Source organism: Hoplias malabaricus, chromosome 15, assembly GCF_029633855.1.
Source record: "Hoplias malabaricus isolate fHopMal1 chromosome 15, fHopMal1.hap1, whole genome shotgun sequence".
Classification (NCBI taxonomy): domain Eukaryota; kingdom Metazoa; phylum Chordata; class Actinopteri; order Characiformes; family Erythrinidae; genus Hoplias; species Hoplias malabaricus.
In genome coordinates this window covers 23,231,138-23,251,295 of record NC_089814.1, presented here as the reverse complement: position 1 = coordinate 23,251,295, position 20,158 = coordinate 23,231,138, and the positions used below count along the sequence as shown (strand labels likewise).

The following is a 20,158-nucleotide window of genomic DNA, read 5'->3' as shown; positions in this document are numbered from 1 at the left end:
TGTCTGTGGTAGCAACTGAAGTTCAGAGGGTGGTGAGCTACATCGCCCCTCCTGGTCCCAACATGGAACAGCGCACTCAGTAAGATCACTTCAACTTAAGCAGCCCTGAAGGGCACAGAGACGTTGCCTATGACCGCACTTTAAGGCATCTTGATTGAGCCATGGACCTTTAAAGCATTCAGCTGCGCCTCGTCCGGATGAGCTATCCATCGTCCAAGGCCTTGCGCTTGCGCGTGCCAGCTGGCGCGTACGCCGACCATGCTCTGTGTCGTTAGCCCTGTACCATGTGAGCCAAGAAGTCCCTGGGCTTTGGAGACGGGTATGTCTTTGGCATCAAATGATACGAGCGCAGCAAAGGAAAAGGGGAATTAGCTGAAATGGTAGAGCGCTCGCTTAGCATGCGAGAGGTAGCGGGATCGATGCCCGCATTCTCCAGCAAGAGCTTTTATCCAAGGTCCACGCAAAGAGACTGACAGAGGCCACGGCGCTTGCTGGGTTAACGTGAAAAAGCTGTTTTGGCCCGTACGGGGATCGAACCCGCGACCTTGGCGTTATTAGCACCACGCTCTAACCAACTGAGCTAACCGGCCTCGGGGACTGAGCGCCCGTCAAGCAGGAACGACAAAGGAGCTCCCAGTGACGACGATCGATGTACATGCAAGAAAAATGTTTCTCTCGGGCCGTGAAAAACAGAAGAGGAGCTCTCGTGTTTCTGCCCGGTTTCGAACCGGGGACCTTTCGCGTGTTAGGCGAACGTGATAACCACTACACTACAGAAACCAGCTACACCCCTCGAGGCCACCTTGAGATTCCACAGGCCACATGGGACCAGTACAGCTTGACTTTGGACTGACGTACTGATCAATTCTTTACATGGTGAAATACACCTGCACTTTACCGTGAGCCAGGACCCTGCGTCTTGGAGACTTGGCCGTACCGAAATCAGCCACTTTGCCCGTGGCGCAGTGGCCCTTTCTTTGATTTTCCAGCGAGGCGCTGAACACATTACTCCGACAGCAGTCACAATCGCAGGGCAGTTTTCCAATCCGACCGCATGGACTTTGTCCAGAAGCTCCCCCCTCGTTAGGGCAGAGGAGACCGACTTCCCACGTGAAAGGCAGATCTGCTCCCCACGAAACTAATGAAAATGGCTTGATGGCCTGTGTCATACGCTGCTGGACTTTTAGCTTGAGTCTAAGCTGTGCATGGGCTTGTCTGTGGTAGCAACTGAAGTTCAGAGGGTGGTGAGCTACATCGCCCCTCCTGGTCCCAACATGGAACAGCGCACTCAGTAAGATCACTTCAACTTAAGCAGCCCTGAAGGGCACAGAGACGTTGCCTATGACCGCACTTTAAGGCATCTTGATTGAGCCATGGACCTTTAAAGCATTCAGCTGCGCCTCGTCCGGATGAGCTATCCATCGTCCAAGGCCTTGCGCTTGCGCGTGCCAGCTGGCGCGTATGCCGACCATGCTCTGTGTCGTTAGCCCTGTACCATGTGAGCCAAGAAGTCCCTGGGCTTTGGAGACGGGTATGTCTTTGGCATCAAATGATACGAGCGCAGCAAAGGAAAAGGGGATTTAGCTCAAATGGTAGAGCGCTCGCTTAGCATGCGAGAGGTAGCGGGATCGATGCCCGCATTCTCCAGCAAGAGCTTTTATCCAAGGTCCACGCAAAGAGACTGACAGAGGCCACGGCGCTTGCTGGGTTAACGTGAAAAAGCTGTTTTGGCCCGTACGGGGATCGAACCCGCGACCTTGGCGTTATTAGCACCACGCTCTAACCAACTGAGCTAACCGGCCTCGGGGACCGAGCGCCCGTCAAGCAGGAACGACAAAGGAGCTCCCAGTGACGACGATCGATGTACATGCAAGAAAAATGTTTCTCTCGGGCCGTGAAAAACAGAAGAGGAGCTCTCGTGTTTCTGCCCGGTTTCGAACCGGGGACCTTTCGCGTGTTAGGCGAACGTGATAACCACTACACTACAGAAACCAGCTACACTCCTCGAGGCCACCTTGAGATTCCACAGGCCACATGGGACCAGTACAGCTTGACTTTGGACTGACGTACTGATCAATTCTTTACATGGTGAAATACACCTGCACTTTACCGTGAGCCAGGACCCTGCGTCTTGGAGACTTGGCCGTACCGAAATCAGCCACTTTGCCCGTGGCGCAGTGGCCCTTTCTTTGATTTTCCAGCGAGGCGCTGAACACATTACTCCGACAGCAGTCACAATCGCAGGGCAGTTTTCCAATCCGACCGCATGGACTTTGTCCAGAAGCTCCCCCCTCGTTAGGGCAGAGGAGACCGACTTCCCACGTGAAAGGCAGATCTGCTCCCCACGAAACTAATGAAAATGGCTTGATGGCCTGTGTCATACGCTGCTGGACTTTTAGCTTGAGTCTAAGCTGTGCATGGGCTTGTCTGTGGTAGCAACTGAAGTTCAGAGGGTGGTGAGCTACATCGCCCCTCCTGGTCCCAACATGGAACAGCGCACTCAGTAAGATCACTTCAACTTAAGCAGCCCTGAAGGGCACAGAGACGTTGCCTATGACCGCACTTTAAGGCATCTTGATTGAGCCATGGACCTTTAAAGCATTCAGCTGCGCCTCGTCCGGATGAGCTATCCATCGTCCAAGGCCTTGCGCTTGCGCGTGCCAGCTGGCGCGTACGCCGACCATGCTCTGTGTCGTTAGCCCTGTACCATGTGAGCCAAGAAGTCCCTGGGCTTTGGAGACGGGTATGTCCTTGGCATCAAATGATACGAGCGCAGCAAAGGAAAAGGGGAATTAGCTCAAATGGTAGAGCGCTCGCTTAGCATGCGAGAGGTAGCGGGATCGATGCCCGCATTCTCCAGCAAGAGCTTTTATCCAAGGTCCACGCAAAGAGACTGAGAGAGGCCACGGCGCTTGCTGGGTTAACGTGAAAAAGCTGTTTTGGCCCGTACGGGGATCGAACCCGCGACCTTGGCGTTATTAGCACCACGCTCTAACCAACTGAGCTAACCGGCCTCGGGGACTGAGCGCCCGTCAAGCAGGAATGACAAAGGAGCTCCCAGTGACGACGATCGATGTACATGCAAGAAAAATGTTTCTCTCGGGCCGTGAAAAACAGAAGAGGAGCTCTCATGTTTCTGCCCGGTTTCGAACCGGGGACCTTTCGCGTGTTAGGCGAACGTGATAACCACTACACTACAGAAACCAGCTACACTCCTCGAGGCCACCTTGAGATTCCACAGGCCACATGGGACCAGTACAGCTTGACTTTGGACTGACGTACTGATCAATTCTTTACATGGTGAAATACACCTGCACTTTACCGTGAGCCAGGACCCTGCGTCTTGGAGACTTGGCCGTACCGAAATTAGCCACTTTGCCCGTGGCGCAGTGGCCCTTTCTTTGATCTTCCAGCGAGGCGCTGAACACATTACTCCGACAGCAGTCACAATCGCAGGGCAGTTTTCCAATCCGACCGCATGGACTTTGTCCAGAAGCTCCCCCCTCGTTAGGGCAGAGGAGACCGACTTCCCACGTGAAAGGCAGATCTGCTCCCCACGAAACTAATGAAAATGGCTTGATGGCCTGTGTCATACGCTGCTGGACTTTTAGCTTGAGTCTAAGCTGTGCATGGGCTTGTCTGTGGTAGCAACTGAAGTTCAGAGGGTGGTGAGCTACATCGCCCCTCCTGGTCCCAACATGGAACAGCGCACTCAGTAAGATCACTTCAACTTAAGCAGCCCTGAAGGGCACAGAGACGTTGCCTATGACCGCACTTTAAGGCATCTTGATTGAGCCATGGACCTTTAAAGCATTCAGCTGCGCCTCGTCCGGATGAGCTATCCATCGTCCAAGGCCTTGCGCTTGCGCGTGCCAGCTGGCGCGTACGCCGACCATGCTCTGTGTCGTTAGCCCTGTACCATGTGAGCCAAGAAGTCCCTGGGCTTTGGAGACGGGTATGTCTTTGGCATCAAATGATACGAGCGCAGCAAAGGAAAAGGGGAATTAGCTCAAATGGTAGAGCGCTCGCTTAGCATGCGAGAGGTAGCGGGATCGATGCCCGCATTCTCCAGCAAGAGCTTTTATCCAAGGTCCACGCAAAGAGACTGACAGAGGCCACGGCGCTTGCTGGGTTAACGTGAAAAAGCTGTTTTGGCCCGTACGGGGATCGAACCCGTGACCTTGGCGTTATTAGCACCACGCTCTAACCAACTGAGCTAACCGGCCTCGGGGACTGAGCGCCCGTCAAGCAGGAACGACAAAGGAGCTCCCAGTGACGACGATCGATGTACATGCAAGAAAAATGTTTCTCTCGGGCCGTGAAAAACAGAAGAGGAGCTCTCGTGTTTCTGCCCGGTTTCGAACCGGGGACCTTTTGCGTGTTAGGCGAACGTGATAACCACTACACTACAGAAACCAGCTACACCCCTCGAGGCCACCTTGAGATTCCACAGGCCACATGGGACCAGTACAGCTTGACTTTGGACTGACGTACTGATCAATTCTTTACATGGTGAAATACACCTGCACTTTACCGTGAGCCAGGACCCTGCGTCTTGGAGACTTGGCCGTACCGAAATTAGCCACTTTGCCCGTGGCGCAGTGGCCCTTTCTTTGATCTTCCAGCGAGGCGCTGAACACATTACTCCGACAGCAGTCACAATCGCAGGGCAGTTTTCCAATCCGACCGCATGGACTTTGTCCAGAAGCTCCCCCCTCGTTAGGGCAGAGGAGACCGACTTCCCACGTGAAAGGCAGATCTGCTCCCCACGAAACTAATGAAAATGGCTTGATGGCCTGTGTCATACGCTGCTGGACTTTTAGCTTGAGTCTAAGCTGTGCATGGGCTTGTCTGTGGTAGCAACTGAAGTTCAGAGGGTGGTGAGCTACATCGCCCCTCCTGGTCCCAACATGGAACAGCGCACTCAGTAAGATCACTTCAACTTAAGCAGCCCTGAAGGGCACAGAGACGTTGCCTATGACCGCACTTTAAGGCATCTTGATTGAGCCATGGACCTTTAAAGCATTCAGCTGCGCCTCGTCCGGATGAGCTATCCATCGTCCAAGGCCTTGCGCTTGCGCGTGCCAGCTGGCGCGTACGCCGACCATGCTCTGTGTCGTTAGCCCTGTACCATGTGAGCCAAGAAGTCCCTGGGCTTTGGAGACGGGTATGTCTTTGGCATCAAATGATACGAGCGCAGCAAAGGAAAAGGGGAATTAGCTCAAATGGTAGAGCGCTCGCTTAGCATGCGAGAGGTAGCGGGATCGATGCCCGCATTCTCCAGCAAGAGCTTTTATCCAAGGTCCACGCAAAGAGACTGACAGAGGCCACGGCGCTTGCTGGGTTAACGTGAAAAAGCTGTTTTGGCCCGTACGGGGATCGAACCCGTGACCTTGGCGTTATTAGCACCACGCTCTAACCAACTGAGCTAACCGGCCTCGGGGACTGAGCGCCCGTCAAGCAGGAACGACAAAGGAGCTCCCAGTGACGACGATCGATGTACATGCAAGAAAAATATTTCTCTCGGGCCGTGAAAAACAGAAGAGGAGCTCTCGTGTTTCTGCCCGGTTTCGAACCGGGGACCTTTTGCGTGTTAGGCGAACGTGATAACCACTACACTACAGAAACCAGCTACACCCCTCGAGGCCACCTTGAGATTCCACAGGCCACATGGGACCAGTACAGCTTGACTTTGGACTGACGTACTGATCAATTCTTTACATGGTGAAATACACCTGCACTTTACCGTGAGCCAGGACCCTGCGTCTTGGAGACTTGGCCGTACCGAAATTAGCCACTTTGCCCGTGGCGCAGTGGCCCTTTCTTTGATCTTCCAGCGAGGCGCTGAACACATTACTCCGACAGCAGTCACAATCGCAGGGCAGTTTTCCAATCCGACCGCATGGACTTTGTCCAGAAGCTCCCCCCTCGTTAGGGCAGAGGAGACCGACTTCCCACGTGAAAGGCAGATCTGCTCCCCACGAAACTAATGAAAATGGCTTGATGGCCTGTGTCATACGCTGCTGGACTTTTAGCTTGAGTCTAAGCTGTGCATGGGCTTGTCTGTGGTAGCAACTGAAGTTCAGAGGGTGGTGAGCTACATCGCCCCTCCTGGTCCCAACATGGAACAGCGCACTCAGTAAGATCACTTCAACTTAAGCAGCCCTGAAGGGCACAGAGACGTTGCCTATGACCGCACTTTAAGGCATCTTGATTGAGCCATGGACCTTTAAAGCATTCAGCTGCGCCTCGTCCGGATGAGCTATCCATCGTCCAAGGCCTTGCGCTTGCGCGTGCCAGCTGGCGCGTACGCCGACCATGCTCTGTGTCGTTAGCCCTGTACCATGTGAGCCAAGAAGTCCCTGGGCTTTGGAGACGGGTATGTCTTTGGCATCAAATGATACGAGCGCAGCAAAGGAAAAGGGGAATTAGCTCAAATGGTAGAGCGCTCGCTTAGCATGCGAGAGGTAGCGGGATCGATGCCCGCATTCTCCAGCAAGAGCTTTTATCCAAGGTCCACGCAAAGAGACTGACAGAGGCCACGGCGCTTGCTGGGTTAACGTGAAAAAGCTGTTTTGGCCCGTACGGGGATCGAACCCGCGACCTTGGCGTTATTAGCACCACGCTCTAACCAACTGAGCTAACCGGCCTCGGGGACTGAGCGCCTGTCAAGCAGGAACGACAAAGGAGCTCCCAGTGACGACGATCGATGTACATGCAAGAAAAATGTTTCTCTCGGGCCGTGAAAAACAGAAGAGGAGCTCTCATGTTTCTGCCCGGTTTCGAACCGGGGACCTTTTGCGTGTTAGGCGAACGTGATAACCACTACACTACAGAAACCAGCTACACCCCTCGAGGCCACCTTGAGATTCCACAGGCCACATGGGACCAGTACAGCTTGACTTTGGACTGACGTACTGATCAATTCTTTACATGGTGAAATACACCTGCACTTTACCGTGAGCCAGGACCCTGCGTCTTGTAGACTTGGCCGTACCGAAATCAGCCACTTTGCCCGTGGCGCAGTGGCCCTTTCTTTGATTTTCCAGCGAGGCGCTGAACACATTACTCCGACAGCAGTCACAATCGCAGGGCAGTTTTCCAATCCGACCGCATGGACTTTGTCCAGAAGCTCCCCCCTCGTTAGGGCAGAGGAGACCGACTTCCCACGTGAAAGGCAGATCTGCTCCCCACGAAACTAATGAAAATGGCTTGATGGCCTGTGTCATACGCTGCTGGACTTTTAGCTTGAGTCTAAGCTGTGCATGGGCTTGTCTGTGGTAGCAACTGAAGTTCAGAGGGTGGTGAGCTACATCGCCCCTCCTGGTCCCAACATGGAACAGCGCATTCAGTAAGATCACTTCAACTTAAGCAGCCCTGAAGGGCACAGAGACGTTGCCTATGACCGCACTTTAAGGCATCTTGATTGAGCCATGGACCTTTAAAGCATTCAGCTGCGCCTCGTCCGGATGAGCTATCCATCGTCCAAGGCCTTGCGCTTGCGCGTGCCAGCTGGCGCGTACGCCGACCATGCTCTGTGTCGTTAGCCCTGTACCATGTGAGCCAAGAAGTCCCTGGGCTTTGGAGACGGGTATGTCTTTGGCATCAAATGATACGAGCGCAGCAAAGGAAAAGGGGAATTAGCTCAAATGGTAGAGCGCTCGCTTAGCATGCGAGAGGTAGCGGGATCGATGCCCGCATTCTCCAGCAAGAGCTTTTATCCAAGGTCCACGCAAAGAGACTGACAGAGGCCACGGCGCTTGCTGGGTTAACGTGAAAAAGCTGTTTTGGCCCGTACGGGGATCGAACCCGTGACCTTGGCGTTATTAGCACCACGCTCTAACCAACTGAGCTAACCGGCCTCGGGGACTGAGCGCCCGTCAAGCAGGAATGACAAAGGAGCTCCCAGTGACGACGATCGATGTACATGCAAGAAAAATGTTTCTCTCGGGCCGTGAAAAACAGAAGAGGAGCTCTCGTGTTTCTGCCCGGTTTCGAACCGGGGACCTTTTGCGTGTTAGGCGAACGTGATAACCACTACACTACAGAAACCAGCTACACCCCTCGAGGCCACCTTGAGATTCCACAGGCCACATGGGACCAGTACAGCTTGACTTTGGACTGACGTACTGATCAATTCTTTACATGGTGAAATACACCTGCACTTTACCGTGAGCCAGGACCCTGCGTCTTGTAGACTTGGCCGTACCGAAATCAGCCACTTTGCCCGTGGCGCAGTGGCCCTTTCTTTGATTTTCCAGCGAGGCGCTGAACACATTACTCCGACAGCAGTCACAATCGCAGGGCAGTTTTCCAATCCGACCGCATGGACTTTGTCCAGAAGCTCCCCCCTCGTTAGGGCAGAGGAGACCGACTTCCCACGTGAAAGGCAGATCTGCTCCCCACGAAACTAATGAAAATGGCTTGATGGCCTGTGTCATACGCTGCTGGACTTTTAGCTTGAGTCTAAGCTGTGCATGGGCTTGTCTGTGGTAGCAACTGAAGTTCAGAGGGTGGTGAGCTACATCGCCCCTCCTGGTCCCAACATGGAACAGCGCATTCAGTAAGATCACTTCAACTTAAGCAGCCCTGAAGGGCACAGAGACGTTGCCTATGACCGCACTTTAAGGCATCTTGATTGAGCCATGGACCTTTAAAGCATTCAGCTGCGCCTCGTCCGGATGAGCTATCCATCGTCCAAGGCCTTGCGCTTGCGCGTGCCAGCTGGCGCGTACGCCGACCATGCTCTGTGTCGTTAGCCCTGTACCATGTGAGCCAAGAAGTCCCTGGGCTTTGGAGACGGGTATGTCTTTGGCATCAAATGATACGAGCGCAGCAAAGGAAAAGGGGAATTAGCTCAAATGGTAGAGCGCTCGCTTAGCATGCGAGAGGTAGCGGGATCGATGCCCGCATTCTCCAGCAAGAGCTTTTATCCAAGGTCCACGCAAAGAGACTGACAGAGGCCACGGCGCTTGCTGGGTTAACGTGAAAAAGCTGTTTTGGCCCGTACGGGGATCGAACCCGTGACCTTGGCGTTATTAGCACCACGCTCTAACCAACTGAGCTAACCGGCCTCGGGGACTGAGCGCCCGTCAAGCAGGAATGACAAAGGAGCTCCCAGTGACGACGATCGATGTACATGCAAGAAAAATGTTTCTCTCGGGCCGTGAAAAACAGAAGAGGAGCTCTCGTGTTTCTGCCCGGTTTCGAACCGGGGACCTTTTGCGTGTTAGGCGAACGTGATAACCACTACACTACAGAAACCAGCTACACCCCTCGAGGCCACCTTGAGATTCCACAGGCCACATGGGACCAGTACAGCTTGACTTTGGACTGACGTACTGATCAATTCTTTACATGGTGAAATACACCTGCACTTTACCGTGAGCCAGGACCCTGCGTCTTGGAGACTTGGCCGTACCGAAATTAGCCACTTTGCCCGTGGCGCAGTGGCCCTTTCTTTGATCTTCCAGCGAGGCGCTGAACACATTACTCCGACAGCAGTCACAATCGCAGGGCAGTTTTCCAATCCGACCGCATGGACTTTGTCCAGAAGCTCCCCCCTCGTTAGGGCAGAGGAGACCGACTTCCCACGTGAAAGGCAGATCTGCTCCCCACGAAACTAATGAAAATGGCTTGATGGCCTGTGTCATACGCTGCTGGACTTTTAGCTTGAGTCTAAGCTGTGCATGGGCTTGTCTGTGGTAGCAACTGAAGTTCAGAGGGTGGTGAGCTACATCGCCCCTCCTGGTCCCAACATGGAACAGCGCACTCAGTAAGATCACTTCAACTTAAGCAGCCCTGAAGGGCACAGAGACGTTGCCTATGACCGCACTTTAAGGCATCTTGATTGAGCCATGGACCTTTAAAGCATTCAGCTGCGCCTCGTCCGGATGAGCTATCCATCGTCCAAGGCCTTGCGCTTGCGCGTGCCAGCTGGCGCGTACGCCGACCATGCTCTGTGTCGTTAGCCCTGTACCATGTGAGCCAAGAAGTCCCTGGGCTTTGGAGACGGGTATGTCTTTGGCATCAAATGATACGAGCGCAGCAAAGGAAAAGGGGAATTAGCTCAAATGGTAGAGCGCTCGCTTAGCATGCGAGAGGTAGCGGGATCGATGCCCGCATTCTCCAGCAAGAGCTTTTATCCAAGGTCCACGCAAAGAGACTGACAGAGGCCACGGCGCTTGCTGGGTTAACGTGAAAAAGCTGTTTTGGCCCGTACGGGGATCGAACCCGCGACCTTGGCGTTATTAGCACCACGCTCTAACCAACTGAGCTAACCGGCCTCGGGGACTGAGCGCCTGTCAAGCAGGAACGACAAAGGAGCTCCCAGTGACGACGATCGATGTACATGCAAGAAAAATGTTTCTCTCGGGCCGTGAAAAACAGAAGAGGAGCTCTCGTGTTTCTGCCCGGTTTCGAACCGGGGACCTTTTGCGTGTTAGGCGAACGTGATAACCACTACACTACAGAAACCAGCTACACCCCTCGAGGCCACCTTGAGATTCCACAGGCCACATGGGACCAGTACAGCTTGACTTTGGACTGACGTACTGATCAATTCTTTACATGGTGAAATACACCTGCACTTTACCGTGAGCCAGGACCCTGCGTCTTGTAGACTTGGCCGTACCGAAATCAGCCACTTTGCCCGTGGCGCAGTGGCCCTTTCTTTGATTTTCCAGCGAGGCGCTGAACACATTACTCCGACAGCAGTCACAATCGCAGGGCAGTTTTCCAATCCGACCGCATGGACTTTGTCCAGAAGCTCCCCCCTCGTTAGGGCAGAGGAGACCGACTTCCCACGTGAAAGGCAGATCTGCTCCCCACGAAACTAATGAAAATGGCTTGATGGCCTGTGTCATACGCTGCTGGACTTTTAGCTTGAGTCTAAGCTGTGCATGGGCTTGTCTGTGGTAGCAACTGAAGTTCAGAGGGTGGTGAGCTACATCGCCCCTCCTGGTCCCAACATGGAACAGCGCATTCAGTAAGATCACTTCAACTTAAGCAGCCCTGAAGGGCACAGAGACGTTGCCTATGACCGCACTTTAAGGCATCTTGATTGAGCCATGGACCTTTAAAGCATTCAGCTGCGCCTCGTCCGGATGAGCTATCCATCGTCCAAGGCCTTGCGCTTGCGCGTGCCAGCTGGCGCGTACGCCGACCATGCTCTGTGTCGTTAGCCCTGTACCATGTGAGCCAAGAAGTCCCTGGGCTTTGGAGACGGGTATGTCTTTGGCATCAAATGATACGAGCGCAGCAAAGGAAAAGGGGAATTAGCTCAAATGGTAGAGCGCTCGCTTAGCATGCGAGAGGTAGCGGGATCGATGCCCGCATTCTCCAGCAAGAGCTTTTATCCAAGGTCCACGCAAAGAGACTGACAGAGGCCACGGCGCTTGCTGGGTTAACGTGAAAAAGCTGTTTTGGCCCGTACGGGGATCGAACCCGTGACCTTGGCGTTATTAGCACCACGCTCTAACCAACTGAGCTAACCGGCCTCGGGGACTGAGCGCCCGTCAAGCAGGAATGACAAAGGAGCTCCCAGTGACGACGATCGATGTACATGCAAGAAAAATGTTTCTCTCGGGCCGTGAAAAACAGAAGAGGAGCTCTCGTGTTTCTGCCCGGTTTCGAACCGGGGACCTTTTGCGTGTTAGGCGAACGTGATAACCACTACACTACAGAAACCAGCTACACCCCTCGAGGCCACCTTGAGATTCCACAGGCCACATGGGACCAGTACAGCTTGACTTTGGACTGACGTACTGATCAATTCTTTACATGGTGAAATACACCTGCACTTTACCGTGAGCCAGGACCCTGCGTCTTGGAGACTTGGCCGTACCGAAATTAGCCACTTTGCCCGTGGCGCAGTGGCCCTTTCTTTGATCTTCCAGCGAGGCGCTGAACACATTACTCCGACAGCAGTCACAATCGCAGGGCAGTTTTCCAATCCGACCGCATGGACTTTGTCCAGAAGCTCCCCCCTCGTTAGGGCAGAGGAGACCGACTTCCCACGTGAAAGGCAGATCTGCTCCCCACGAAACTAATGAAAATGGCTTGATGGCCTGTGTCATACGCTGCTGGACTTTTAGCTTGAGTCTAAGCTGTGCATGGGCTTGTCTGTGGTAGCAACTGAAGTTCAGAGGGTGGTGAGCTACATCGCCCCTCCTGGTCCCAACATGGAACAGCGCACTCAGTAAGATCACTTCAACTTAAGCAGCCCTGAAGGGCACAGAGACGTTGCCTATGACCGCACTTTAAGGCATCTTGATTGAGCCATGGACCTTTAAAGCATTCAGCTGCGCCTCGTCCGGATGAGCTATCCATCGTCCAAGGCCTTGCGCTTGCGCGTGCCAGCTGGCGCGTACGCCGACCATGCTCTGTGTCGTTAGCCCTGTACCATGTGAGCCAAGAAGTCCCTGGGCTTTGGAGACGGGTATGTCTTTGGCATCAAATGATACGAGCGCAGCAAAGGAAAAGGGGAATTAGCTCAAATGGTAGAGCGCTCGCTTAGCATGCGAGAGGTAGCGGGATCGATGCCCGCATTCTCCAGCAAGAGCTTTTATCCAAGGTCCACGCAAAGAGACTGACAGAGGCCACGGCGCTTGCTGGGTTAACGTGAAAAAGCTGTTTTGGCCCGTACGGGGATCGAACCCGTGACCTTGGCGTTATTAGCACCACGCTCTAACCAACTGAGCTAACCGGCCTCGGGGACTGAGCGCCCGTCAAGCAGGAACGACAAAGGAGCTCCCAGTGACGACGATCGATGTACATGCAAGAAAAATGTTTCTCTCGGGCCGTGAAAAACAGAAGAGGAGCTCTCGTGTTTCTGCCCGGTTTCGAACCGGGGACCTTTTGCGTGTTAGGCGAACGTGATAACCACTACACTACAGAAACCAGCTACACCCCTCGAGGCCACCTTGAGATTCCACAGGCCACATGGGACCAGTACAGCTTGACTTTGGACTGACGTACTGATCAATTCTTTACATGGTGAAATACACCTGCACTTTACCGTGAGCCAGGACCCTGCGTCTTGGAGACTTGGCCGTACCGAAATTAGCCACTTTGCCCGTGGCGCAGTGGCCCTTTCTTTGATCTTCCAGCGAGGCGCTGAACACATTACTCCGACAGCAGTCACAATCGCAGGGCAGTTTTCCAATCCGACCGCATGGACTTTGTCCAGAAGCTCCCCCCTCGTTAGGGCAGAGGAGACCGACTTCCCACGTGAAAGGCAGATCTGCTCCCCACGAAACTAATGAAAATGGCTTGATGGCCTGTGTCATACGCTGCTGGACTTTTAGCTTGAGTCTAAGCTGTGCATGGGCTTGTCTGTGGTAGCAACTGAAGTTCAGAGGGTGGTGAGCTACATCGCCCCTCCTGGTCCCAACATGGAACAGCGCACTCAGTAAGATCACTTCAACTTAAGCAGCCCTGAAGGGCACAGAGACGTTGCCTATGACCGCACTTTAAGGCATCTTGATTGAGCCATGGACCTTTAAAGCATTCAGCTGCGCCTCGTCCGGATGAGCTATCCATCGTCCAAGGCCTTGCGCTTGCGCGTGCCAGCTGGCGCGTACGCCGACCATGCTCTGTGTCGTTAGCCCTGTACCATGTGAGCCAAGAAGTCCCTGGGCTTTGGAGACGGGTATGTCTTTGGCATCAAATGATACGAGCGCAGCAAAGGAAAAGGGGAATTAGCTCAAATGGTAGAGCGCTCGCTTAGCATGCGAGAGGTAGCGGGATCGATGCCCGCATTCTCCAGCAAGAGCTTTTATCCAAGGTCCACGCAAAGAGACTGACAGAGGCCACGGCGCTTGCTGGGTTAACGTGAAAAAGCTGTTTTGGCCCGTACGGGGATCGAACCCGCGACCTTGGCGTTATTAGCACCACGCTCTAACCAACTGAGCTAACCGGCCTCGGGGACTGAGCGCCTGTCAAGCAGGAACGACAAAGGAGCTCCCAGTGACGACGATCGATGTACATGCAAGAAAAATGTTTCTCTCGGGCCGTGAAAAACAGAAGAGGAGCTCTCGTGTTTCTGCCCGGTTTCGAACCGGGGACCTTTTGCGTGTTAGGCGAACGTGATAACCACTACACTACAGAAACCAGCTACACCCCTCGAGGCCACCTTGAGATTCCACAGGCCACATGGGACCAGTACAGCTTGACTTTGGACTGACGTACTGATCAATTCTTTACATGGTGAAATACACCTGCACTTTACCGTGAGCCAGGACCCTGCGTCTTGGAGACTTGGCCGTACCGAAATTAGCCACTTTGCCCGTGGCGCAGTGGCCCTTTCTTTGATCTTCCAGCGAGGCGCTGAACACATTACTCCGACAGCAGTCACAATCGCAGGGCAGTTTTCCAATCCGACCGCATGGACTTTGTCCAGAAGCTCCCCCCTCGTTAGGGCAGAGGAGACCGACTTCCCACGTGAAAGGCAGATCTGCTCCCCACGAAACTAATGAAAATGGCTTGATGGCCTGTGTCATACGCTGCTGGACTTTTAGCTTGAGTCTAAGCTGTGCATGGGCTTGTCTGTGGTAGCAACTGAAGTTCAGAGGGTGGTGAGCTACATCGCCCCTCCTGGTCCCAACATGGAACAGCGCACTCAGTAAGATCACTTCAACTTAAGCAGCCCTGAAGGGCACAGAGACGTTGCCTATGACCGCACTTTAAGGCATCTTGATTGAGCCATGGACCTTTAAAGCATTCAGCTGCGCCTCGTCCGGATGAGCTATCCATCGTCCAAGGCCTTGCGCTTGCGCGTGCCAGCTGGCGCGTACGCCGACCATGCTCTGTGTCGTTAGCCCTGTACCATGTGAGCCAAGAAGTCCCTGGGCTTTGGAGACGGGTATGTCTTTGGCATCAAATGATACGAGCGCAGCAAAGGAAAAGGGGAATTAGCTCAAATGGTAGAGCGCTCGCTTAGCATGCGAGAGGTAGCGGGATCGATGCCCGCATTCTCCAGCAAGAGCTTTTATCCAAGGTCCACGCAAAGAGACTGACAGAGGCCACGGCGCTTGCTGGGTTAACGTGAAAAAGCTGTTTTGGCCCGTACGGGGATCGAACCCGCGACCTTGGCGTTATTAGCACCACGCTCTAACCAACTGAGCTAACCGGCCTCGGGGACTGAGCGCCTGTCAAGCAGGAACGACAAAGGAGCTCCCAGTGACGACGATCGATGTACATGCAAGAAAAATGTTTCTCTCGGGCCGTGAAAAACAGAAGAGGAGCTCTCGTGTTTCTGCCCGGTTTCGAACCGGGGACCTTTTGCGTGTTAGGCGAACGTGATAACCACTACACTACAGAAACCAGCTACACCCCTCGAGGCCACCTTGAGATTCCACAGGCCACATGGGACCAGTACAGCTTGACTTTGGACTGACGTACTGATCAATTCTTTACATGGTGAAACACACCTGCACTTTACCGTGAGCCAGGACCCTGCGTCTTGTAGACTTGGCCGTACCGAAATCAGCCACTTTGCCCGTGGCGCAGTGGCCCTTTCTTTGATTTTCCAGCGAGGCGCTGAACACATTACTCCGACAGCAGTCACAATCGCAGGGCAGTTTTCCAATCCGACCGCATGGACTTTGTCCAGAAGCTCCCCCCTCGTTAGGGCAGAGGAGACCGACTTCCCACGTGAAAGGCAGATCTGCTCCCCACGAAACTAATGAAAATGGCTTGATGGCCTGTGTCATACGCTGCTGGACTTTTAGCTTGAGTCTAAGCTGTGCATGGGCTTGTCTGTGGTAGCAACTGAAGTTCAGAGGGTGGTGAGCTACATCGCCCCTCCTGGTCCCAACATGGAACAGCGCATTCAGTAAGATCACTTCAACTTAAGCAGCCCTGAAGGGCACAGAGACGTTGCCTATGACCGCACTTTAAGGCATCTTGATTGAGCCATGGACCTTTAAAGCATTCAGCTGCGCCTCGTCCGGATGAGCTATCCATCGTCCAAGGCCTTGCGCTTGCGCGTGCCAGCTGGCGCGTACGCCGACCATGCTCTGTGTCGTTAGCCCTGTACCATGTGAGCCAAGAAGTCCCTGGGTTTGGAGACGGGTATGTCTTTGGCATCAAATGATACGAGCGCAGCAAAGGAAAAGGGGAATTAGCTCAAATGGTAGAGCGCTCGCTTAGCATGCGAGAGGTAGCGGGATCGATGCCCGCATTCTCCAGCAAGAGCTTTTATCCAAGGTCCACGCAAAGAGACTGACAGAGGCCACGGCGCTTGCTGGGTTAACGTGAAAAAGCTGTTTTGGCCCGTACGGGGATCGAACCCGCGACCTTGGCGTTATTAGCACCACGCTCTAACCAACTGAGCTAACCGGCCTCGGGGACTGAGCGCCCGTCAAGCAGGAACGACAAAGGAGCTCCCAGTGACGACGATCGATGTACATGCAAGAAAAATGTTTCTCTCGGGCCGTGAAAAACAGAAGAGGAGCTCTCGTGTTTCTGCCCGGTTTCGAACCGGGGACCTTTCGCGTGTTAGGCGAACGTGATAACCACTACACTACAGAAACCAGCTACACCCCTCGAGGCCACCTTGAGATTCCACAGGCCACATGGGACCAGTACAGCTTGACTTTGGACTGACGTACTGGTCAATTCTTTACATGGTGAAATACACCTGCACTTTACCGTGAGCCAGGACCCTGCATCTTGGAGACTTGGCCGTACCGAAATCAGCCACTTTGCCCGTGGCGCAGTGGCCCTTTCTTTGATTTTCCAGCGAGGCGCTGAACACATTACTCCGACAGCAGTCACAATCGCAGGGCAGTTTTCCAATCCGACCGCATGGACTTTGTCCAGAAGCTCCCCCCTCGTTAGGGCAGAGGAGACCGACTTCCCACGTGAAAGGCAGATCTGCTCCCCACGAAACTAATGAAAATGGCTTGATGGCCTGTGTCATACGCTGCTGGACTTTTAGCTTGAGTCTAAGCTGTGCATGGGCTTGTCTGTGGTAGCAACTGAAGTTCAGAGGGTGGTGAGCTACATCGCCCCTCCTGGTCCCAACATGGAACAGCGCACTCAGTAAGATCACTTCAACTTAAGCAGCCCTGAAGGGCACAGAGACGTTGCCTATGACCGCACTTTAAGGCATCTTGATTGAGCCATGGACCTTTAAAGCATTCAGCTGCGCCTCGTCCGGATGAGCTATCCATCGTCCAAGGCCTTGCGCTTGCGCGTGCCAGCTGGCGCGTACGCCGACCATGCTCTGTGTCGTTAGCCCTGTACCATGTGAGCCAAGAAGTCCCTGGGCTTTGGAGACGGGTATGTCTTTGGCATCAAATGATACGAGCGCAGCAAAGGAAAAGGGGAATTAGCTCAAATGGTAGAGCGCTCGCTTAGCATGCGAGAGGTAGCGGGATCGATGCCCGCATTCTCCAGCAAGAGCTTTTATCCAAGGTCCACGCAAAGAGACTGACAGAGGCCACGGCGCTTGCTGGGTTAACGTGAAAAAGCTGTTTTGGCCCGTACGGGGATCAAACCCGCGACCTTGGCGTTATTAGCACCACGCTCTAACCAACTGAGCTAACCGGCCTCGGGGACTGAGCGCCCGTCAAGCAGGAACGACAAAGGAGCTCCCAGTGACGACGATCGATGTACATGCAAGAAAAATGTTTCTCTCGGGCCGTGAAAAACAGAAGAGGAGCTCTCGTGTTTCTGCCCGGTTTCGAACAGGGGACCTTTCGCGTGTTAGGCGAACGTGATAACCACTACACTACAGAAACCAGCTACACCCCTCCAGGCCACCTTGAGATTCCACAGGCCACATGGGACCAGTACAGCTTGACTTTGGACTGACGTACTGATCAATTCTTTACATGGTGAAATACACCTGCACTTTACCGTGAGCCAGGACCCTGCGTCTTGGAGACTTGGCCGTACCGAAATCAGCCACTTTGCCCGTGGCGCAGTGGCCCTTTCTTTGATTTTCCAGCGAGGCGCTGAACACATTACTCCGACAGCAGTCACAATCGCAGGGCAGTTTTCCAATCCGACCGCATGGACTTTGTCCAGAAGCTCCCCCCTCGTTAGGGCAGAGGAGACCGACTTCCCACGTGAAAGGCAGATCTGCTCCCCACGAAACTAATGAAAATGGCTTGATGGCCTGTGTCATACGCTGCTGGACTTTTAGCTTGAGTCTAAGCTGTGCATGGGCTTGTCTGTGGTAGCAACTGAAGTTCAGAGGGTGGTGAGCTACATCGCCCCTCCTGGTCCCAACATGGAACAGCGCACTCAGTAAGATCACTTCAACTTAAGCAGCCCTGAAGGGCACAGAGACGTTGCCTATGACCGCACTTTAAGGCATCTTGATTGAGCCATGGACCTTTAAAGCATTCAGCTGCGCCTCGTCCGGATGAGCTATCCATCGTCCAAGGCCTTGCGCTTGCGCGTGCCAGCTGGCGCGTACGCCGACCATGCTCTGTGTCGTTAGCCCTGTACCATGTGAGCCAAGAAGTCCCTGGGCTTTGGAGACGGGTATGTCTTTGGCATCAAATGATACGAGCGCAGCAAAGGAAAAGGGGATTTAGCTCAAATGGTAGAGCGCTCGCTTAGCATGCGAGAGGTAGCGGGATCGATGCCCGCATTCTCCAGCAAGAGCTTTTATCCAAGGTCCACGCAAAGAGACTGACAGAGGCCACGGCGCTTGCTGGGTTAACGTGAAAAAGCTGTTTTGGCCCGTACGGGGATCGAACCCGCGACCTTGGCGTTATTAGCACCACGCTCTAACCAACTGAGCTAACCGGCCTCGGGGACCGAGCGCCCGTCAAGCAGGAACGACAAAGGAGCTCCCAGTGACGACGATCGATGTACATGCAAGAAAAATGTTTCTCTCGGGCCGTGAAAAACAGAAGAGGAGCTCTCGTGTTTCTGCCCGGTTTCGAACCGGGGACCTTTCGCGTGTTAGGCGAACGTGATAACCACTACACTACAGAAACCAGCTACACTCCTCGAGGCCACCTTGAGATTCCACAGGCCACATGGGACCAGTACAGCTTGACTTTGGACTGACGTACTGATCAATTCTTTACATGGTGAAATACACCTGCACTTTACCGTGAGCCAGGACCCTGCGTCTTGGAGACTTGGCCGTACCGAAATCAGCCACTTTGCCCGTGGCGCAGTGGCCCTTTCTTTGATTTTCCAGCGAGGCGCTGAACACATTACTCCGACAGCAGTCACAATCGCAGGGCAGTTTTCCAATCCGACCGCATGGACTTTGTCCAGAAGCTCCCCCCTCGTTAGGGCAGAGGAGACCGACTTCCCACGTGAAAGGCAGATCTGCTCCCCACGAAACTAATGAAAATGGCTTGATGGCCTGTGTCATACGCTGCTGGACTTTTAGCTTGAGTCTAAGCTGTGCATGGGCTTGTCTGTGGTAGCAACTGAAGTTCAGAGGGTGGTGAGCTACATCGCCCCTCCTGGTCCCAACATGGAACAGCGCACTCAGTAAGATCACTTCAACTTAAGCAGCCCTGAAGGGCACAGAGACGTTGCCTATGACCGCACTTTAAGGCATCTTGATTGAGCCATGGACCTTTAAAGCATTCAGCTGCGCCTCGTCCGGATGAGCTATCCATCGTCCAAGGCCTTGCGCTTGCGCGTGCCAGCTGGCGCGTACGCCGACCATGCTCTGTGTCGTTAGCCCTGTACCATGTGAGCCAAGAAGTCCCTGGGCTTTGGAGACGGGTATGTCTTTGGCATCAAATGATACGAGCGCAGCAAAGGAAAAGGGGAATTAGCTCAAATGGTAGAGCGCTCGCTTAGCATGCGAGAGGTAGCGGGATCGATGCCCGCATTCTCCAGCAAGAGCTTTTATCCAAGGTCCACGCAAAGAGACTGAGAGAGGCCACGGCGCTTGCTGGGTTAACGTGAAAAAGCTGTTTTGGCCCGTACGGGGATCGAACCCGCGACCTTGGCGTTATTAGCACCACGCTCTAACCAACTGAGCTAACCGGCCTCGGGGACTGAGCGCCCGTCAAGCAGGAACGACAAAGGAGCTCCCAGTGACGACGATCGATGTACATGCAAGAAAAATGTTTCTCTCGGGCCGTGAAAAACAGAAGAGGAGCTCTCGTGTTTCTGCCCGGTTTCGAACCGGGGACATTTCGCGTGTTAGGCGAACGTGATAACCACT

At 53.9% G+C, this 20,158-nt stretch overlaps 35 non-coding genes across 35 annotated transcripts; 14 read left to right on the top strand and 21 right to left on the bottom strand.

The window, feature by feature from the left end:
- Positions 1 to 516: 516 nt before the first annotated feature.
- On the bottom strand, positions 517 to 590 carry trnai-aau (transfer RNA isoleucine (anticodon AAU)). The gene has a single exon. It is a non-coding gene; the product is annotated as a tRNA-Ile (tRNA).
- Positions 591 to 707: 117 nt separating this feature from the next.
- Positions 708 to 780, bottom strand: trnav-aac (transfer RNA valine (anticodon AAC)). Its single transcript has one exon. It is a non-coding gene; the product is annotated as a tRNA-Val (tRNA).
- Positions 781 to 1,728: 948 nt separating this feature from the next.
- On the bottom strand, positions 1,729 to 1,802 carry trnai-aau (transfer RNA isoleucine (anticodon AAU)). The gene has a single exon. It is a non-coding gene; the product is annotated as a tRNA-Ile (tRNA).
- A 117-nt stretch (positions 1,803 to 1,919) lies between these two features.
- Positions 1,920 to 1,992, bottom strand: trnav-aac (transfer RNA valine (anticodon AAC)). The gene has a single exon. It is a non-coding gene; the product is annotated as a tRNA-Val (tRNA).
- Positions 1,993 to 2,786: 794 nt separating this feature from the next.
- Positions 2,787 to 2,859, top strand: trnaa-agc (transfer RNA alanine (anticodon AGC)). Its single transcript has one exon. It is a non-coding gene; the product is annotated as a tRNA-Ala (tRNA).
- An 81-nt stretch (positions 2,860 to 2,940) lies between these two features.
- trnai-aau (transfer RNA isoleucine (anticodon AAU)) lies at positions 2,941 to 3,014 on the bottom strand. The gene has a single exon. It is a non-coding gene; the product is annotated as a tRNA-Ile (tRNA).
- Positions 3,015 to 3,131: 117 nt separating this feature from the next.
- trnav-aac (transfer RNA valine (anticodon AAC)) lies at positions 3,132 to 3,204 on the bottom strand. Its single transcript has one exon. It is a non-coding gene; the product is annotated as a tRNA-Val (tRNA).
- Positions 3,205 to 3,998: 794 nt separating this feature from the next.
- trnaa-agc (transfer RNA alanine (anticodon AGC)) lies at positions 3,999 to 4,071 on the top strand. Its single transcript has one exon. It is a non-coding gene; the product is annotated as a tRNA-Ala (tRNA).
- Positions 4,072 to 4,152: 81 nt separating this feature from the next.
- On the bottom strand, positions 4,153 to 4,226 carry trnai-aau (transfer RNA isoleucine (anticodon AAU)). The gene has a single exon. It is a non-coding gene; the product is annotated as a tRNA-Ile (tRNA).
- A 984-nt stretch (positions 4,227 to 5,210) lies between these two features.
- trnaa-agc (transfer RNA alanine (anticodon AGC)) lies at positions 5,211 to 5,283 on the top strand. Its single transcript has one exon. It is a non-coding gene; the product is annotated as a tRNA-Ala (tRNA).
- An 81-nt stretch (positions 5,284 to 5,364) lies between these two features.
- trnai-aau (transfer RNA isoleucine (anticodon AAU)) lies at positions 5,365 to 5,438 on the bottom strand. The gene has a single exon. It is a non-coding gene; the product is annotated as a tRNA-Ile (tRNA).
- Positions 5,439 to 6,422: 984 nt separating this feature from the next.
- trnaa-agc (transfer RNA alanine (anticodon AGC)) lies at positions 6,423 to 6,495 on the top strand. The gene has a single exon. It is a non-coding gene; the product is annotated as a tRNA-Ala (tRNA).
- An 81-nt stretch (positions 6,496 to 6,576) lies between these two features.
- trnai-aau (transfer RNA isoleucine (anticodon AAU)) lies at positions 6,577 to 6,650 on the bottom strand. The gene has a single exon. It is a non-coding gene; the product is annotated as a tRNA-Ile (tRNA).
- A 984-nt stretch (positions 6,651 to 7,634) lies between these two features.
- On the top strand, positions 7,635 to 7,707 carry trnaa-agc (transfer RNA alanine (anticodon AGC)). The gene has a single exon. It is a non-coding gene; the product is annotated as a tRNA-Ala (tRNA).
- An 81-nt stretch (positions 7,708 to 7,788) lies between these two features.
- On the bottom strand, positions 7,789 to 7,862 carry trnai-aau (transfer RNA isoleucine (anticodon AAU)). Its single transcript has one exon. It is a non-coding gene; the product is annotated as a tRNA-Ile (tRNA).
- Positions 7,863 to 8,846: 984 nt separating this feature from the next.
- On the top strand, positions 8,847 to 8,919 carry trnaa-agc (transfer RNA alanine (anticodon AGC)). The gene has a single exon. It is a non-coding gene; the product is annotated as a tRNA-Ala (tRNA).
- An 81-nt stretch (positions 8,920 to 9,000) lies between these two features.
- On the bottom strand, positions 9,001 to 9,074 carry trnai-aau (transfer RNA isoleucine (anticodon AAU)). The gene has a single exon. It is a non-coding gene; the product is annotated as a tRNA-Ile (tRNA).
- A 984-nt stretch (positions 9,075 to 10,058) lies between these two features.
- Positions 10,059 to 10,131, top strand: trnaa-agc (transfer RNA alanine (anticodon AGC)). Its single transcript has one exon. It is a non-coding gene; the product is annotated as a tRNA-Ala (tRNA).
- Positions 10,132 to 10,212: 81 nt separating this feature from the next.
- trnai-aau (transfer RNA isoleucine (anticodon AAU)) lies at positions 10,213 to 10,286 on the bottom strand. The gene has a single exon. It is a non-coding gene; the product is annotated as a tRNA-Ile (tRNA).
- A 984-nt stretch (positions 10,287 to 11,270) lies between these two features.
- trnaa-agc (transfer RNA alanine (anticodon AGC)) lies at positions 11,271 to 11,343 on the top strand. The gene has a single exon. It is a non-coding gene; the product is annotated as a tRNA-Ala (tRNA).
- An 81-nt stretch (positions 11,344 to 11,424) lies between these two features.
- trnai-aau (transfer RNA isoleucine (anticodon AAU)) lies at positions 11,425 to 11,498 on the bottom strand. The gene has a single exon. It is a non-coding gene; the product is annotated as a tRNA-Ile (tRNA).
- Positions 11,499 to 12,482: 984 nt separating this feature from the next.
- trnaa-agc (transfer RNA alanine (anticodon AGC)) lies at positions 12,483 to 12,555 on the top strand. Its single transcript has one exon. It is a non-coding gene; the product is annotated as a tRNA-Ala (tRNA).
- Positions 12,556 to 12,636: 81 nt separating this feature from the next.
- On the bottom strand, positions 12,637 to 12,710 carry trnai-aau (transfer RNA isoleucine (anticodon AAU)). Its single transcript has one exon. It is a non-coding gene; the product is annotated as a tRNA-Ile (tRNA).
- A 984-nt stretch (positions 12,711 to 13,694) lies between these two features.
- trnaa-agc (transfer RNA alanine (anticodon AGC)) lies at positions 13,695 to 13,767 on the top strand. The gene has a single exon. It is a non-coding gene; the product is annotated as a tRNA-Ala (tRNA).
- Positions 13,768 to 13,848: 81 nt separating this feature from the next.
- On the bottom strand, positions 13,849 to 13,922 carry trnai-aau (transfer RNA isoleucine (anticodon AAU)). Its single transcript has one exon. It is a non-coding gene; the product is annotated as a tRNA-Ile (tRNA).
- A 984-nt stretch (positions 13,923 to 14,906) lies between these two features.
- trnaa-agc (transfer RNA alanine (anticodon AGC)) lies at positions 14,907 to 14,979 on the top strand. Its single transcript has one exon. It is a non-coding gene; the product is annotated as a tRNA-Ala (tRNA).
- Positions 14,980 to 15,060: 81 nt separating this feature from the next.
- Positions 15,061 to 15,134, bottom strand: trnai-aau (transfer RNA isoleucine (anticodon AAU)). Its single transcript has one exon. It is a non-coding gene; the product is annotated as a tRNA-Ile (tRNA).
- A 983-nt stretch (positions 15,135 to 16,117) lies between these two features.
- trnaa-agc (transfer RNA alanine (anticodon AGC)) lies at positions 16,118 to 16,190 on the top strand. The gene has a single exon. It is a non-coding gene; the product is annotated as a tRNA-Ala (tRNA).
- An 81-nt stretch (positions 16,191 to 16,271) lies between these two features.
- trnai-aau (transfer RNA isoleucine (anticodon AAU)) lies at positions 16,272 to 16,345 on the bottom strand. Its single transcript has one exon. It is a non-coding gene; the product is annotated as a tRNA-Ile (tRNA).
- A 117-nt stretch (positions 16,346 to 16,462) lies between these two features.
- trnav-aac (transfer RNA valine (anticodon AAC)) lies at positions 16,463 to 16,535 on the bottom strand. Its single transcript has one exon. It is a non-coding gene; the product is annotated as a tRNA-Val (tRNA).
- A 794-nt stretch (positions 16,536 to 17,329) lies between these two features.
- trnaa-agc (transfer RNA alanine (anticodon AGC)) lies at positions 17,330 to 17,402 on the top strand. The gene has a single exon. It is a non-coding gene; the product is annotated as a tRNA-Ala (tRNA).
- Positions 17,403 to 18,695: 1,293 nt separating this feature from the next.
- On the bottom strand, positions 18,696 to 18,769 carry trnai-aau (transfer RNA isoleucine (anticodon AAU)). The gene has a single exon. It is a non-coding gene; the product is annotated as a tRNA-Ile (tRNA).
- Positions 18,770 to 18,886: 117 nt separating this feature from the next.
- On the bottom strand, positions 18,887 to 18,959 carry trnav-aac (transfer RNA valine (anticodon AAC)). Its single transcript has one exon. It is a non-coding gene; the product is annotated as a tRNA-Val (tRNA).
- A 794-nt stretch (positions 18,960 to 19,753) lies between these two features.
- On the top strand, positions 19,754 to 19,826 carry trnaa-agc (transfer RNA alanine (anticodon AGC)). Its single transcript has one exon. It is a non-coding gene; the product is annotated as a tRNA-Ala (tRNA).
- Positions 19,827 to 19,907: 81 nt separating this feature from the next.
- Positions 19,908 to 19,981, bottom strand: trnai-aau (transfer RNA isoleucine (anticodon AAU)). Its single transcript has one exon. It is a non-coding gene; the product is annotated as a tRNA-Ile (tRNA).
- Positions 19,982 to 20,158: the final 177 nt, after the last annotated feature.